The sequence below is a fragment of the Equus przewalskii genome, chromosome 29 (genome assembly GCF_037783145.1).
Source record: "Equus przewalskii isolate Varuska chromosome 29, EquPr2, whole genome shotgun sequence".
In the NCBI taxonomy this organism is placed as follows: domain Eukaryota; kingdom Metazoa; phylum Chordata; class Mammalia; order Perissodactyla; family Equidae; genus Equus; species Equus przewalskii.
The window spans coordinates 16,382,024-16,395,371 of record NC_091859.1 but is presented as its reverse complement, the minus strand read 5'-3'; the positions used below and the strand labels follow the sequence as shown (position 1 = coordinate 16,395,371).

Here is a 13,348-nt window from a genome sequence, read left to right as displayed (position 1 = left end):
GACAAAGCTGGGAGAAACTGACCCAGCTAGAGGACGGATGCCCAAGGAGTTAATCTACAGTCAAATGACCAGTCCAAAAAAGCACAGTGATCCTCGAGGTTGGGTGCAGCAATCATCAGCATCTGAGATCCACTGAGCACGTAAAGTCTGGCAAAATGAGGTTTAAGGCACCAAGTGATCTGCCAAGACAGATGGGCTGTCACCATAGCACCTGTATCAGTCACGGTCCTAAAAAGAAGCATCAATCACACTCAGGTTAGGATAATTCAAGGAGGCTCAATTAAGAGATTATTCCTAAAGGTATAGAGCTAAATCACAAGAGAAAATGCTATACCCCAATACCCAGCTAGGCTGTAACCATCCCTAGGCCAGAAGGGGTGAGGAGCGGTTCCAGGAATCTGGAAGCAGAGGACCACCTGGAGCAGAGCTCTGACCTTCAGTGAAAGAAGGTGGGCAGCTTGCGGTAACCCCAGGGGGAGGAAGCTGGTGTTATAAATACCCCTATCTCACTTAATCACTCTCTGGGTTGTCCTCCCCGGAACTCCCCCATTGGCCAAACCCAGCTAGAGCTGGAAGGCAAGGGTTGGTAGGTCCATATAGGTCAGTAGAAGAGGAAGGGGGAAACAAGTTGGGAAAGGGTGGAGAGGGGTCTGTCAGGGCAAGTAAAAGAATGATGGCACAAACAGGATCCAAAAAATACGTGAGAGTCTGGGGATGAGGGCCCAGCATGCTAGAGAAAGGGGCCAGCAGAGTGAAGCAGGTTAACAGAGCCCTAGTCAAATAAAGAAATTGAATCAGAGGAGGACTCCACCACCGCAGGAAGTCAGAGGCTAAGCAGAAAACCAAGGCGGAAGTCTGCTGGCACAAGTTATGCCAGAGATGTGGGCGTAGGGAGAGTCCCCAGGCACGCCGGAGGATTGGCTGCAGAGCAGAAAAGCTCACCGTTGATCCAATTCACAGATGCCTCTGGCATCAAATGTACTTTCTGCTGGGTCTGGATTGACATAAGAACAAGTCAGGATTGAGACTATGGAAGACCAGCAGGATCTGCAACTGAGAATGGAAAAGAAAGAAGGTAATAATGCAGCAGGAGACTGTATCGTAAGGGTTCTTGACATGTTCCAATTGGAAAAGGTAAGAAGAGTTTGCAAAGATGGGGGAAGAATGTAGGAAATGTAGGGAAACTGCAAGGAATGTGTGCTTCACCCCTGGGCCTGAGACAACAAGGAGGAGGGGCAGTTACAAAACCCAGAGTTGCATCCTGAGAGATGCCCTGACCTTCAGTTGCAGAACATTGCCTATCCTGGGGGAGAAAACCAAGAGGATATCCCCAGCCCTCCTCTCCACCCTCTTCAGGTCTCCTGCAGGACTCCCTGTTGACCAAACCCAACCAGAAACCAGAGGACCAGGTCAACAGAGTCCACACAGCTCAGTCTTGTAGGCCACAGAGCAGAACCCAAAGTGCGGGATGGGGATATAGCAGGGCTGATAGAAGTTATCCAGCACAGAGCTATCATGGTGAAAAACAATGAGGGCCTCCCCACAAGATTCTTATTAGTTATAATTAATAGTAGTAATTATTACAGGAGAGAAAATAGCAGGCTCTACCTTGACTAGGTGATCAAGTTGACGTCACCAGGAATGGATCGAATTGATATTGTGCACCTCCCTATGTGACTCGCTAAGAACACGTCATCACATCCTTGGTATTCCTGCCACAAATGCATACCTGAATTTGATAGTGAAGAATCATCTGACAAACCTAAATTGAAGGAAAGTCTACAAAATAATTGGCCTGTCCGTTTTAAAAATGTCAATGTCATGAAAGACAAAGAAAGACTGGGAACTGTACCTGGTGAAAGGAGGCTAAAGAGACATGACAATTGAATGCTGTGCACAGTACAGGATTTTCCTTTGCTGCAAGGACATTAGGGACAAACTGGTGAAATCTAAATTAGGTCTGGAAATCAGATAACAGTGTTGTATCGATGTTAATGTCCTGATTTAGATTCTTGTACTGTGGTTATGTAATAAAAAGCTCTTGTTTTTAGAAAATACACAGTGAGGTATTTGGGGGTGAAGATGCTTTATGCCTACTCTCAAACAGTTCAGGGGGAAAAATGCAGAGAGAGAAAGAAAAGAAAAAAACAACAAATATCATAAAACATTCACATTTGGGGGATTTGGGTGAAGGGTCTGTGGGAGTTCTTTCACTATTTTTGCAATTTTTCTTTAACTCTGAAATTAAGTCAGAATAGAAGTAAAAGTAAACATGATGAGAGCTTATATGATGAGGGAACGATAGCAGTGGGACGAGAGAGAAAGGGACGCATACAAGAAATGTGTGGGAGGTGAAATGGATCAGATTGAAGTGAGGATTTATACGTGAGGGGTCTCCAGTGACCATAAGACACAGCTTTGACCACCGCAGAGTACGTGTCATCATTTTGATACTCTTAGCATGAATTGCTAAGTGTCTGAATGATATTTTAAATGCACCCTAGCTAAAGAATCCAAATGCCTATTTCTATAACTTACTATATTTTTATTGCCTTGACATTGGAGTGAAACGGTCAATTAAATACTAGTGTATCAAAACAGGATTCTAAAATTCTACCTAGTCAATGGTAAAAAGAGTTTAATGCTTTCCCCAGGGAAAGCAAGCAGTTGTGGAATTATCCAGCATGGGAAGAAAGAATGCCCCTGGCAAATCAGCCCCTCTTCGCCAGTCTTCCCTGGGGTGCAGAGTCAGTTAGAGATCTTTCAAAGCAGCTTAAGAACATTTAGAACGCAAAAGTAACTCAGATCTATGAGAGAGCGGTTATCTGGAACTGATGTGGGAAGCAAGGGGTGAGAAAGAACATTCCAAGCTCTTCTACCCTCCTGTAAAACACTTTCCCAGCACAGAGTTGAAAAAGAAAAACCATATGTTTCATAGGCTTCTGTCAATTGCCAGTAGTCATTGATAATTAAGAAATTAACGCTGTTGCCCTGATCCTTCCGTGTGTCCTATTCTGAGATACAAAGCCTGGTTCTTTAAGGCATGGTCTCCTCAATGAAGGTGTACTGAATACTTACTGTTAGCATCAGCCTTATAATCAGTGTCAGATTTATGGGTAGGTATATCCCACACTTTGTAGGAAATAGTGGCTTAAAGGCCTTGAGGTAGCATTTCTGCATATTTCTTTTAATAGTATAAGTGTTGTGGGACTAATTGTGAGTGTGGATTTAAATGCTTAATGAATACGAGTTATATCTATTTTTGTTACTCGCAGCCCTAGTGAGATGTTGATTATAACCAGAATATCTAAATATTAGTGGATTTTGGCGAACGACTAGCAACTGGTGCCCAGGAAGCTTAGCTGCACCCACACTCAGCTACTGGGCTGAGACAGGAGTAATATTGAAGTGAAATTGGCAACTGTTTACTAACTGATGCTGTTCTCAGAAGCTCCAGGAAGACATCTTTACCCATAAATTCTGCAGTTTTACCATGAGAAATCCCTTCCTTTGAAATAACCACGCCTACCAAGGTCTGCATTAAAATACAAATACCCTTAGGTGCGTCGATAATACAGAAGGGTAAATCAGCTTATTAAATATTTGAAGGACAAGGGTAAAATAAAAGTATTTTGGGGTCTGGGAGTGGAAGATTTTGAAATGGAGGAAAGAGCAGAGAATAGGGAAGTACAAAGTCCTAGAAAAAAGAAAATCTGCCTAGTTCACAGCTTTCGCTAGGACCAGCCTTGGAAGGAAGATCACGAGTGAATGGGTGTGTTTTCTTCAACTTCGTCCAGTCAAGAAATTTTTTTCCAAGGCCACAATCTACACCCCCAAACTGAGACAAACACATTGTATCAGAAAGAGAGCTGAGGAACAAAAGCTCCAAGACTCAAATAACTACTAGAAACTTCAGAACAGACACCCCACTGACATCATCCTTTAAATGTAGGAAGGAGCTTCATATTCGTCTTGCAACCCAGGATATGGACTCGCCTTCCCTGTTTGCTTACCTTCCTATGAGCTGCCATTTCTAGCCTTCTGTCTCTGCCAAAAAACAAAGTTTTGTTCTGACTACATGAAAGAACATTGCTGGAGTCTGCGGCTGTTTGGAAGAATATCTCCAAGTGTGAGGCTGAACGTCTTCAATTAATTTTCAAAGAACGTTTTCTTCCATGGAGATGTGTTTGGGATTTCGGGACTCAAAGCATTGTGTTTTAAGCCTTGTTTCAAACTGAGCATCCTTCTTTAATTTTTCTCATCACACAGAGTGTACGCTAGTAGGCAGCTCCCTGGGACCTGTGTCTGATCACAGCCCACATTCAGCGGGAGGGACCTTCCAAGGCAAGATCTAAAGGTAAACTGTGCATATTCTCAGGCACGCAGCTCTGGATGATAGCTTATATTTAATCACTTCAAGTGCTGCATCTCTTTCTCTCTGATAACTTCTATTCTAATTTTCTTCTTTAGTGATCAAAAAAGAGCAAAGAAAAACTTCTAATAACTTTCTCCCTGTCCTTGGTCACTGGAATTACATTTCTAACCTGTTTTCCTGAAGGCAGATAAACCCTTAGAAATATAAATCTTATAAAATCCAACAGGGTTGAATTTCATGTCAGGTCCCACATATATAAAATGGCATAATACTGTCTATCTCATAGGGTCATACAGATGAAATTGTATAGCTCATGTTGACTACCTGGCACGTAGTAGATGCTCAGTAAGTAGATGCTTATTATTTTCTAAGGCTACATTTTAAAAGGTGGCAATTAAAAGACAAGATAGAGACCAGTGACGCTGAGAACATCAATGATAACATTGTGTATGCTGCTTTACAATTTACAGTGCATTTTTATACACATTATCACACAACAACCCCTGAGGTAGATGGAATAGTATTATTGTATTAGTTTTCTATTGCTACATAACAAATCGCCGCAGATTTAGTGAATTGAACAACACAAATTTATTTTATTACAGTTCTGGAGGTCAGAAATCCAACAAGGGTCTCACCAGGCTAAAATCAAGGAGTCAGCAGGGCTGTATTTCTTTCTAGGCGCTTTAGGACGGAATCCGTTTCCTTGCTCATTCAGGCTGTAGACAGAATTTAATTCCTTGCAGTTGTAGGACTGAGGTCCTCATTTTCTTGCTGGCTATTAGCTGAAAACCATTCCAGCTTCTAGAGGCTGCCCCATTCCTTGGCTCATGGCCTCTTCCCTCCATCAGAGTCAGCAATCTTAAGGTGAATCTCTCTCATGTTCCAAAGCTCTCCTGCCTTATCTGTTGTTGCATCTTTCTGATTTCAGCCAGGAAAAGTTTCCTGCTTTTAAGGGTTTGTGTGATTAGAATGGGCCCATTTGAATAATCCAGGATAATCTCCCCATCTCAAGGCGCATATCTTTAGTCACATCTGCCCCTTCTGGCATGTAAGGTAAGATATTCACAGGCTCCAGCGATTAGCACATGGACATCCGGACATTGGGTGGAGCAGGGGTGGGGACGGGGAAGGGGGGTGGTCCTTAATTTGTCTTCCACAGTTATCATTATCCACTTATCCACATTTTAGAGATAAGAAGAATGAAGATCAAAGAGGATAAGAGATTTACAAAGGGCACAGTAGGTAGCAAAGAATGGACTCAAATCCCGAAATTGTTTTACTGAAAACCCAAGCCACTGTTCTTCCAACAGACTATCTTTTTTCTGAAAGGCAACTCAGTATTTACTCTCTTGCGTCTTCTCTCCCTCCCCACCCACCTGTAAACCCACACTTCCATTAGCTTTTCTTAAGGCTGACATTCTTGAGGAATTATGCATTTTCCAAAGCTTCCATGGAGAAGCCAAAGTTTAGCTGCATTTCTACTGATTTTGATGTATTTTCTTCTAAAGTTTATACCATGTCGAAAGTATTACTTGCTTTAATTGGACACTTTCAGCTAGAGCTGTAAAGAAAATATATTTTCTGATTGGATGAGTGCTAAAGGAAGTTTATACCATGACACATGCAGGTTATCTGACAACAATTTTTCTCAAAAGATGTACTTAGCAATTTGATACTGAAATGATTAATATGCATTTGGTACAAGACTTGCCACTTTGTATTCCCTATAAAATAATATTTCTAGCCTCCTTTTTTGCTAGTGGTGTTTAGAAGCATAACAAACTTATTTTAGTGTGATTTCAGTCAACGAGTAGATGTTTAGTAATCTCATTAATAAATACAAAATGTCAGTAGGCAAGTCAAGGAAATATGTTGTTAAATGGAAAATTGTGGAGCCTAGACTATACTCTGAAAGAGGTCATGTTCCTGAAATATAAGGAGACTGTTCTGGTTAGAAACAGAAGATGATCATTAAAGAAAGATGGACAATAAGCTCAGGTTGGTTGTATGCAGAAATCATGGAGGACTGTAAAAGCCTGGCCATGATCGATTGTATGCAAGAATAATAATAAAATGAAAGTTCTTATCAAAAAAAATCCTGAAAAGTAAAAGTCATCAGCTTATGCATTTTGAAATAAATTACACACTTTTATGAACTGTAAAACTAAATCAATAAAACTCATTTTTAAAAAAAGGGGGCCAGGCCATGGAGTGGATGCAGAACAAAATAGAGACATTAAGATTTTTGAGGAAGAAAGTGAAATTTAAGAAAAATTAGTCTGACAACAGTACCTAGTAAGTAGAAGACAAAAAGGGCAGGTCAACAGGCAGGTGCTTTCCAGCCATCTACATCTGCAATAATGAAGGCAGTGTAGTCTAACAGTTGGTTGGCTCTAGGGTCAGAAACATTGGTTTAAATCCCAGTGCTGACATTTGCCAGATGTTCGCCTTTGGGCAAGACACTTGATTGCTTGAAGACTCAATTTTCTCATCTGTAAAATGGCGATGATAATATTATCTACTTCATGGAATTGTCATGAGAATTAAGTGAGATAATATATAAGAAGCACATAGCATCTGGCACATAGAAAACATGCAATAAGTTTTAACTGTCATTATTATCATGATCATTAAAATGGTGGCAATGGAAGTGGAAAGAGAAGGGAAAAGGGTCATTTTGAAGGGAGTGTGGTTAGGACACAGTAAATAACCCCAGACTTTCTAAGTCATCACTGAAGCTGAATGGTTTAGGAAGTTGCTGGAGCCTAAAACCAGGCTTGATCTAGACCTCCACTCCAAATGTGTCACCCTAAGTTCTGTCCACATAGGGCAACACATGGTCAGGACCATACTCTGAAGACTTCAGATTTAACAGCACTGTCTAATAGAAATTTCTACAGAGAAGGAAGTGTTCTATATCTGAATTGTCCAATATGGTAGACACTAGCCACATGTGGCTATTGAACCCTTGAATTGTGGCTTAGGCAACTGAAGAACTGATTTTTTTTTTATTTTAGTTAAATTCATCTTATTAATTTAATTAACAAGTTTAATTGTAATTAAATTTAAATGTCCACATGTGGCTAGTGCTATATCCCTAGACACTAGCATAGCTACTGTCCTATCCAAGATGGTCAGTGTTCAGAATATAAAGGAACCCTGAAGTGCAGATTCACCAGTATTGCTGGCTGGTGGCTGTGAGTACAGAGGATGTAGTCATAGGATCTTTCCAAAGGTAGGAGTAGATCACAACAACAGCTGAGGTCATGATCATCTTAAGGCTAAAAAGTCCCACTCCTCATTTTACAGTTCAAAGCTAACTATGAAATGTTCTTGCATTATCCAACAGTTTATATAAATTCGAAGAATGGGTAGAGAAAAGGAAATGAGTTAGGAGGCAAGAAAATAGGTGGGCAACGACGTTGAAGACAAAAGATCACCTTCCAATCAGAAAGAAGTTTGGGTCCATCTTCTCCTCTCGGTCTCTGTGTACAAGTAGAGCTTATGATGAAGGAAAAAGGAAGTAGTTTGATTCCACTTCCTCTTTTTGCCTTCTCCATCTATCCTTCTACTTCCCTTTCAATTTTAATCCTTTGACTAACTGCTTCCCTCCCCTCTCTTCTTCCACAGTGGCGATAGCACAGAAAGAAACAGAAGCCTTCTGAGAAGCTCCTTTTGTCTTTCATAAGTGAAGTGGAAGAACCAGGACTGGACAGATGGAGAAATTGAACTGTGATGCAATTGAAACAAAGGCCTCAGCTGATCCCTGGGGGAGCACTGGAGCAGGAAGGCCCCTCAGAGTTATCCTGAATTGAGGCAAAGAGGCCGGTCCTTTGAACTTTCCTGGCCCCAACATCAGTCAGTCATTGAATGCAGGCTGCCCCTAGGGAGAAGGCACAGACTTAGGCAAGGCAGCTCCCTTTGGCAGAAGACAAAGCCCAGAGAAAGAGGGAACTCCTGGAGACAAAACTGGCTGTCTTTTTCGGCAACCAACACTCCTAGCTGTCAACAGACAGAATGAGCCCATAAAAGTGGGGCGGGTGGGGGGGTGTGGGCAGCAGCCACTGAGGATCTATCCCCAGCTTTGCCACCAGCAAGTGAACCCGAACAACCCACTCAGCTTTCCTAAGTTTTCGTTTCCTTATATGGATGTAAGGGAAGCAGAAGAGCCAAGTTCTACCTGATATACTTTGCATTCTGACTTTTTATTTTAAGAATTATTCTAATTTTCTGTTTCATTTGCAGTTTTGAAAATGATATTTTCAAGACAGGGCAAAGAGGAGAGAATCAGATGGGAATATTTTCTGATTTTCATAAAAACAGATGGTTCTATCTATGCACTGCTTCATTTAAAATAACCTCAAAGTCAGTATTTAGTTTCCATAAGCTGAGGATTTCTGACTTTCTTTTATCACTCCGCATCTTCACAAGGTTTCTTGGTTTTATTATGCTGCCTGGCTTTGTCACTGTGCTGTGGAATCCATTGCTTTATTTTACGATCCTAAGTTGTATCTATTCACCTTTAAACACACATACACACGAAGACCAATTTTCACTGATGAATCTAAAAAAGACTTCAGAATACAATCTTATCAATGTCACTGTGATTGGGTAAGACTGCTTTTAAACTATCCCTGGGCAAAAGGTTGATAACCCATTCTTAAATGTCTCCAAGGTGCTCTGTAGGAATGCGATATATCTTTCATTCAAGGATCAGCAACCTCTACAGTTAGGAAGTTCTTTCTGATATCTAACCTAAATCTCTCCTACTGCAATTTCATGCCACTTCCTTTTCATCCTTAATGAATTAGGAAAGGAGCTGGTAATCACCGTCAGTCACTTAACTCTTAGAATTTTCATATGTTTAACTTTACTAGAATTTATTTATACCCAAACATTGTCTCCTCCATGACATTTCATCCCACTTAGCTAGTATCTACTATTTAACTCTTAAGAAATATTATTTAGTCTTTTTAGTACATTTTCTAGCTTCTATATATATTTCATAAACTATGGCAACCAAACTTAATGAGTCTTTAAAACACCGTGAATGATGAAGTCTTTGTTAATTTGGGGGTTGGCATGTTACAATCTAACGTAGATTAGCTTTCAAATTGCCTTAAACTATCCCTACATTAAAAATGTATATCAGATTGTTTAACCTCAAGGAAGAAGCAGTTTTCCCACAAGATCTATTTATAAAGTAGGATAGCATCTTCCCTTACATGGGAAGCTAATATAACTAATATTGACGCATATCAGATGCAAAGTGTTTTTAATGCTAACTCTTTCCAAATAATCTTAAAATAACAAGACTCACTTTGGCTATTAGAGTTTGGTTTTGAAAGACAAACATTCTAACTATTATTAGTTCAATAATCAATACTTGGGAAGTAATTGTTTCCTCCCAACGCAGTCTTCATGACATCATTGACTAAGGTGAATTTCTTGACATTGTTCCTTGCATTTAACAATGTATTACATGTAACATCTTTCCTGATATTTATAAAATTAGAAAGAAAAATGAATGGAGCTACTTAGATTTTTTCTTTTAGCATATAAGGTTAAAAAGAATTACCCACACAAAGGTAAAACAAAACTCAAAGTTTATGTTTTGAGGAACATATGGAGAAAGCATAAAAAATTATAATTCACTTTCTACATGATGTGTCAAATATAAAAAGTTTACAACATTTGTGGTGGTTTCTATATTCTATAAAAGTATAAATTTTATACTTCCATGGAAAGTATCTCATATATATTTGTATTTTAGGATACAGGCACCTTTTATGAACCTCTTTGATAACTTTATCATCTCCTTCTGAAAGTTGGCTACCAACAAGTGCATCTCAATATGAGGATCTCATGACACTGTAATTCGGGTGTCCACTGGTCTGTAGGTATGGTGACTGTCACCTCCACCTCTTGTATTCATGCTGCCCTTGACTTTCTCCCAATTCTCACTGGTGAGCACTGGGCTGACCCGTCTGATGCTGCTGTGGCAAGCATTCCACAGCTGCCTACTCTATACACAGGCTGAGGAGAGCAGCTGAGTGGTTGTGCAAAATCCATTTGCACAAATATATCTTCCCCATTTACACCCAGTCACACATTCAAGCATGTAAAGAATGCTTTACACTTGGGTGGTAGGTGCTTTATATACATTATTTTTAAAATTCTACACTAAACGTTTGATATAAGTATTATTGTCGATATTCTACATCTTAGAAAATTAATTTCAGAGAAATTAAATATCTTGCCCAAGCCACATAGTCAGTAAGGGACGGAGATGGGATTTGAATAGCTGTTTCTGACTACTGCATTGGCATTTCCCACTATATGCTGTGTGTCCCCCACTCCATGTTTGGCCAAGATAGTTTAGTGGTTCAGAGTAGGGACTGTGAAGTTATCTGTCTGGTTTCGAAACCGCTTCCCAGGTTATGGCCTATTTGGCATCTCTATGCTTTAGTGCTATGATCTGCAAAATGGGTATAAAAACAGTGTATAACTCACAGGGTTGGTATAAGCATTAAATGTGCTAGTATGTGTAAAGTGCTTAGGATAATGCTTGCTATATAGTAAATTCCATTAAATTAGCTATTATTATTATTTTATTTTGATCATGCAATAAAAAGATCTTACTGAAAGGCAAATGATGTAAAGGGAGGAAGAGAGGTAGTCACACACTAATTCAATAGCCCATTATAGAGTCTGAGAATTGATAACTAGTCACCTAGCAGACCTGCAGGGAAATGGGGACATCGAGCACGTCTGACTATTGGACAAGGGAGATGGAGAAGTGCTACAGGTGCTGATCACTGGGGAGCAAGGGACACCAGAAGCCTAGAGAGGGTTGGATCAACAAGAAGGAAGCACACGGCTTCTGCTTTAAAGTTTTCCTAAAAGTCAGCTCTGATTGTATTTTATATTATGTTGTTGTTGTTGTCGTTGCTGTCATTGTCATTGTTGTTGTTGTTAGCCTTGTGGCATCATTTTGGTCCACTCTATTTTAAAGATAACAATTGTCTTATGTTGATCCACTACTCTCCCAGGATGGTCGTTCAATAAAAAAATTTTTTTGCTTTAACTCGGGCATACTAATGGAATTTTGAAACATCGTTATTCATTTTTATTTAACATCAAATATGTGGGGGAAAAATTATAAAACTATTTGAAGTTATATATGGGACCTCTATTAAATCTAGGCCTTAAATTTTCACTATTTCCTAATTTGAGTCAATATCTGGTGCCTAATAAAGTCCACGGTAAATGTGACAACATTCCAATATCCTTTATTCTTCTTGATTTGACTTTCGACTTCTTTAACATTCTACTTCTTTGTCAATTAGAGCCTCAGAGGATGGTGTTCCTCCTAGGTGGCAGACTTCATGGCAGCTTTCAACTCTGTCTTGTGCCTGATACCAAGATCTTAAGACACTCTAATCATCTTTTCACACTTTTAAAATTAAAGCATTGGTGGCATGATCAAAGGCTGGGATTCCACTGAGAACTTCCCCAGAGGATCTAATCTGACTCCCTGTACAGACTAGCTGCAAAAATAGAAAAAATTTTATTCGTTTACAATATTCTTTATGTAAAGAATTGTATTATGCAAAGGAAAGGGTCATAAACGTTACTAAATCATCAGAATAAAGAAGAATCCGCTTAGACCTTCATTTCTCAAATTGTTGCACAGTCAGAGCAATTCAGATTGCCCACTACCAGTCCAAACAAGCAACTCCTATATTAAAGCAGCAGAAACCTGAATGCTTACTTCACAACACAAGGCCAGTGGGAGCACGCCACATTATTATGAAAGCCTCAGTGAATTTTTAATAACGTTCAATATTCACTCCTTTGCGTGCCTCCAATAAACTATACCCTAATACTTGGAATGAGTATGCATAATTGCATGTGTGTTTGTTGGTGTATCAAAGATACCAACTCATATTACTTTAATCCAATTCTGTGAGTTTATAGCAAACCCTACTCAGTAGTTACCATTGTGCTAGCACTTTGGTGGATAAAAAGAAATAAAAACTAAGATATTTTAAGTATGTATAGGTTATCACCATTTACAAAGCACTTTCAATGAAAAAGTTTCATTTTTCATGTGTAATAATCCTCTGTGCTAGTTTGGTTAGGGCCAATATTACTGTCCTCAATTTAGAGATTAAAAATCAAAATGAACCAACCAAGCAAAAAACAGTTTAAATAATTTGCCTACAGTCACAGTTAGAAAGTTGCAGAGCTAAGACCCAAATCTTGGTCTTCTATATCAAAAAAACAACAGGTTTTCTGCTCTTTAAATGGCCTACAAACTCATTGCTGTGACAAAGATTTCACAGAAACGTCGCCTTAAAACCTCTTGAAACAAGACAGACAATAAATAAGACATAGTTGCCAAAATGAAGAGAAAAGACAAAAGGCATTCATCAGGTTAGAAAGTAAGATAAGGCTTTGTGGTCTTTTTTGGTGGGAAAGAAAAATCTTCCTAGAAGAGTTGGAACTTCATGTGTTCCTATCCTGGACCAAAATGTGTTCCTAGAATGTGTACAGGCAGATGAGGAAAAGCCTGAAAAAGAAAAGGACAAAAAAGTACAAGATAGGAAAGGATACCATTATCTTTAAAGAGTAAAAACAGATATAAAAAAATAGGAATAATTTTAAGGTAAAATAATGAAATAGAAGCTGGATAAATATATGCTAAAAAGATATAAAGGAAAGATACACTCATCATGGCATAGCATTGTTTTTAATCTATTATTTGTTAACACAGAATCCGAAAATTATCTCATATTCTGTGATGACATTAGGAGTGCTTCCTCAGGTTAAAAAAATAGGTGCGAATGCGTCATAAAATGTTCTAGATCTGAAAATTTAATATTTTCCATATTATTTAGAAATTAGGTATAATTTTTTCCATCTATGAGTATCAAATGCTCTATTTTGCCTCTTTGCCTCAGTAAA

At 39.1% G+C, this 13,348-nt stretch overlaps 2 long non-coding RNA genes across 2 annotated transcripts in view; one reads left to right on the top strand and one right to left on the bottom strand.

The window, feature by feature from the left end:
* LOC139080252 (uncharacterized) overlaps positions 1 to 228 on the bottom strand; it is a 4,150-nt gene extending 3,922 nt beyond the window's left edge. Inside the window, exon 1 of the long non-coding RNA XR_011534592.1 lies at positions 23 to 228. This is a non-coding gene — a long non-coding RNA (uncharacterized lncRNA). The remainder of the gene's footprint in view (positions 1 to 22) is intronic.
* A 3,520-nt stretch (positions 229 to 3,748) lies between these two features.
* On the top strand, positions 3,749 to 11,465 carry LOC139080251 (uncharacterized). The gene is made up of 2 exons (XR_011534591.1): positions 3,749 to 4,357; positions 8,009 to 11,465. It is a non-coding gene; the product is annotated as an uncharacterized lncRNA (long non-coding RNA).
* The last annotated feature ends 1,883 nt before the right edge of the window (positions 11,466 to 13,348 follow it).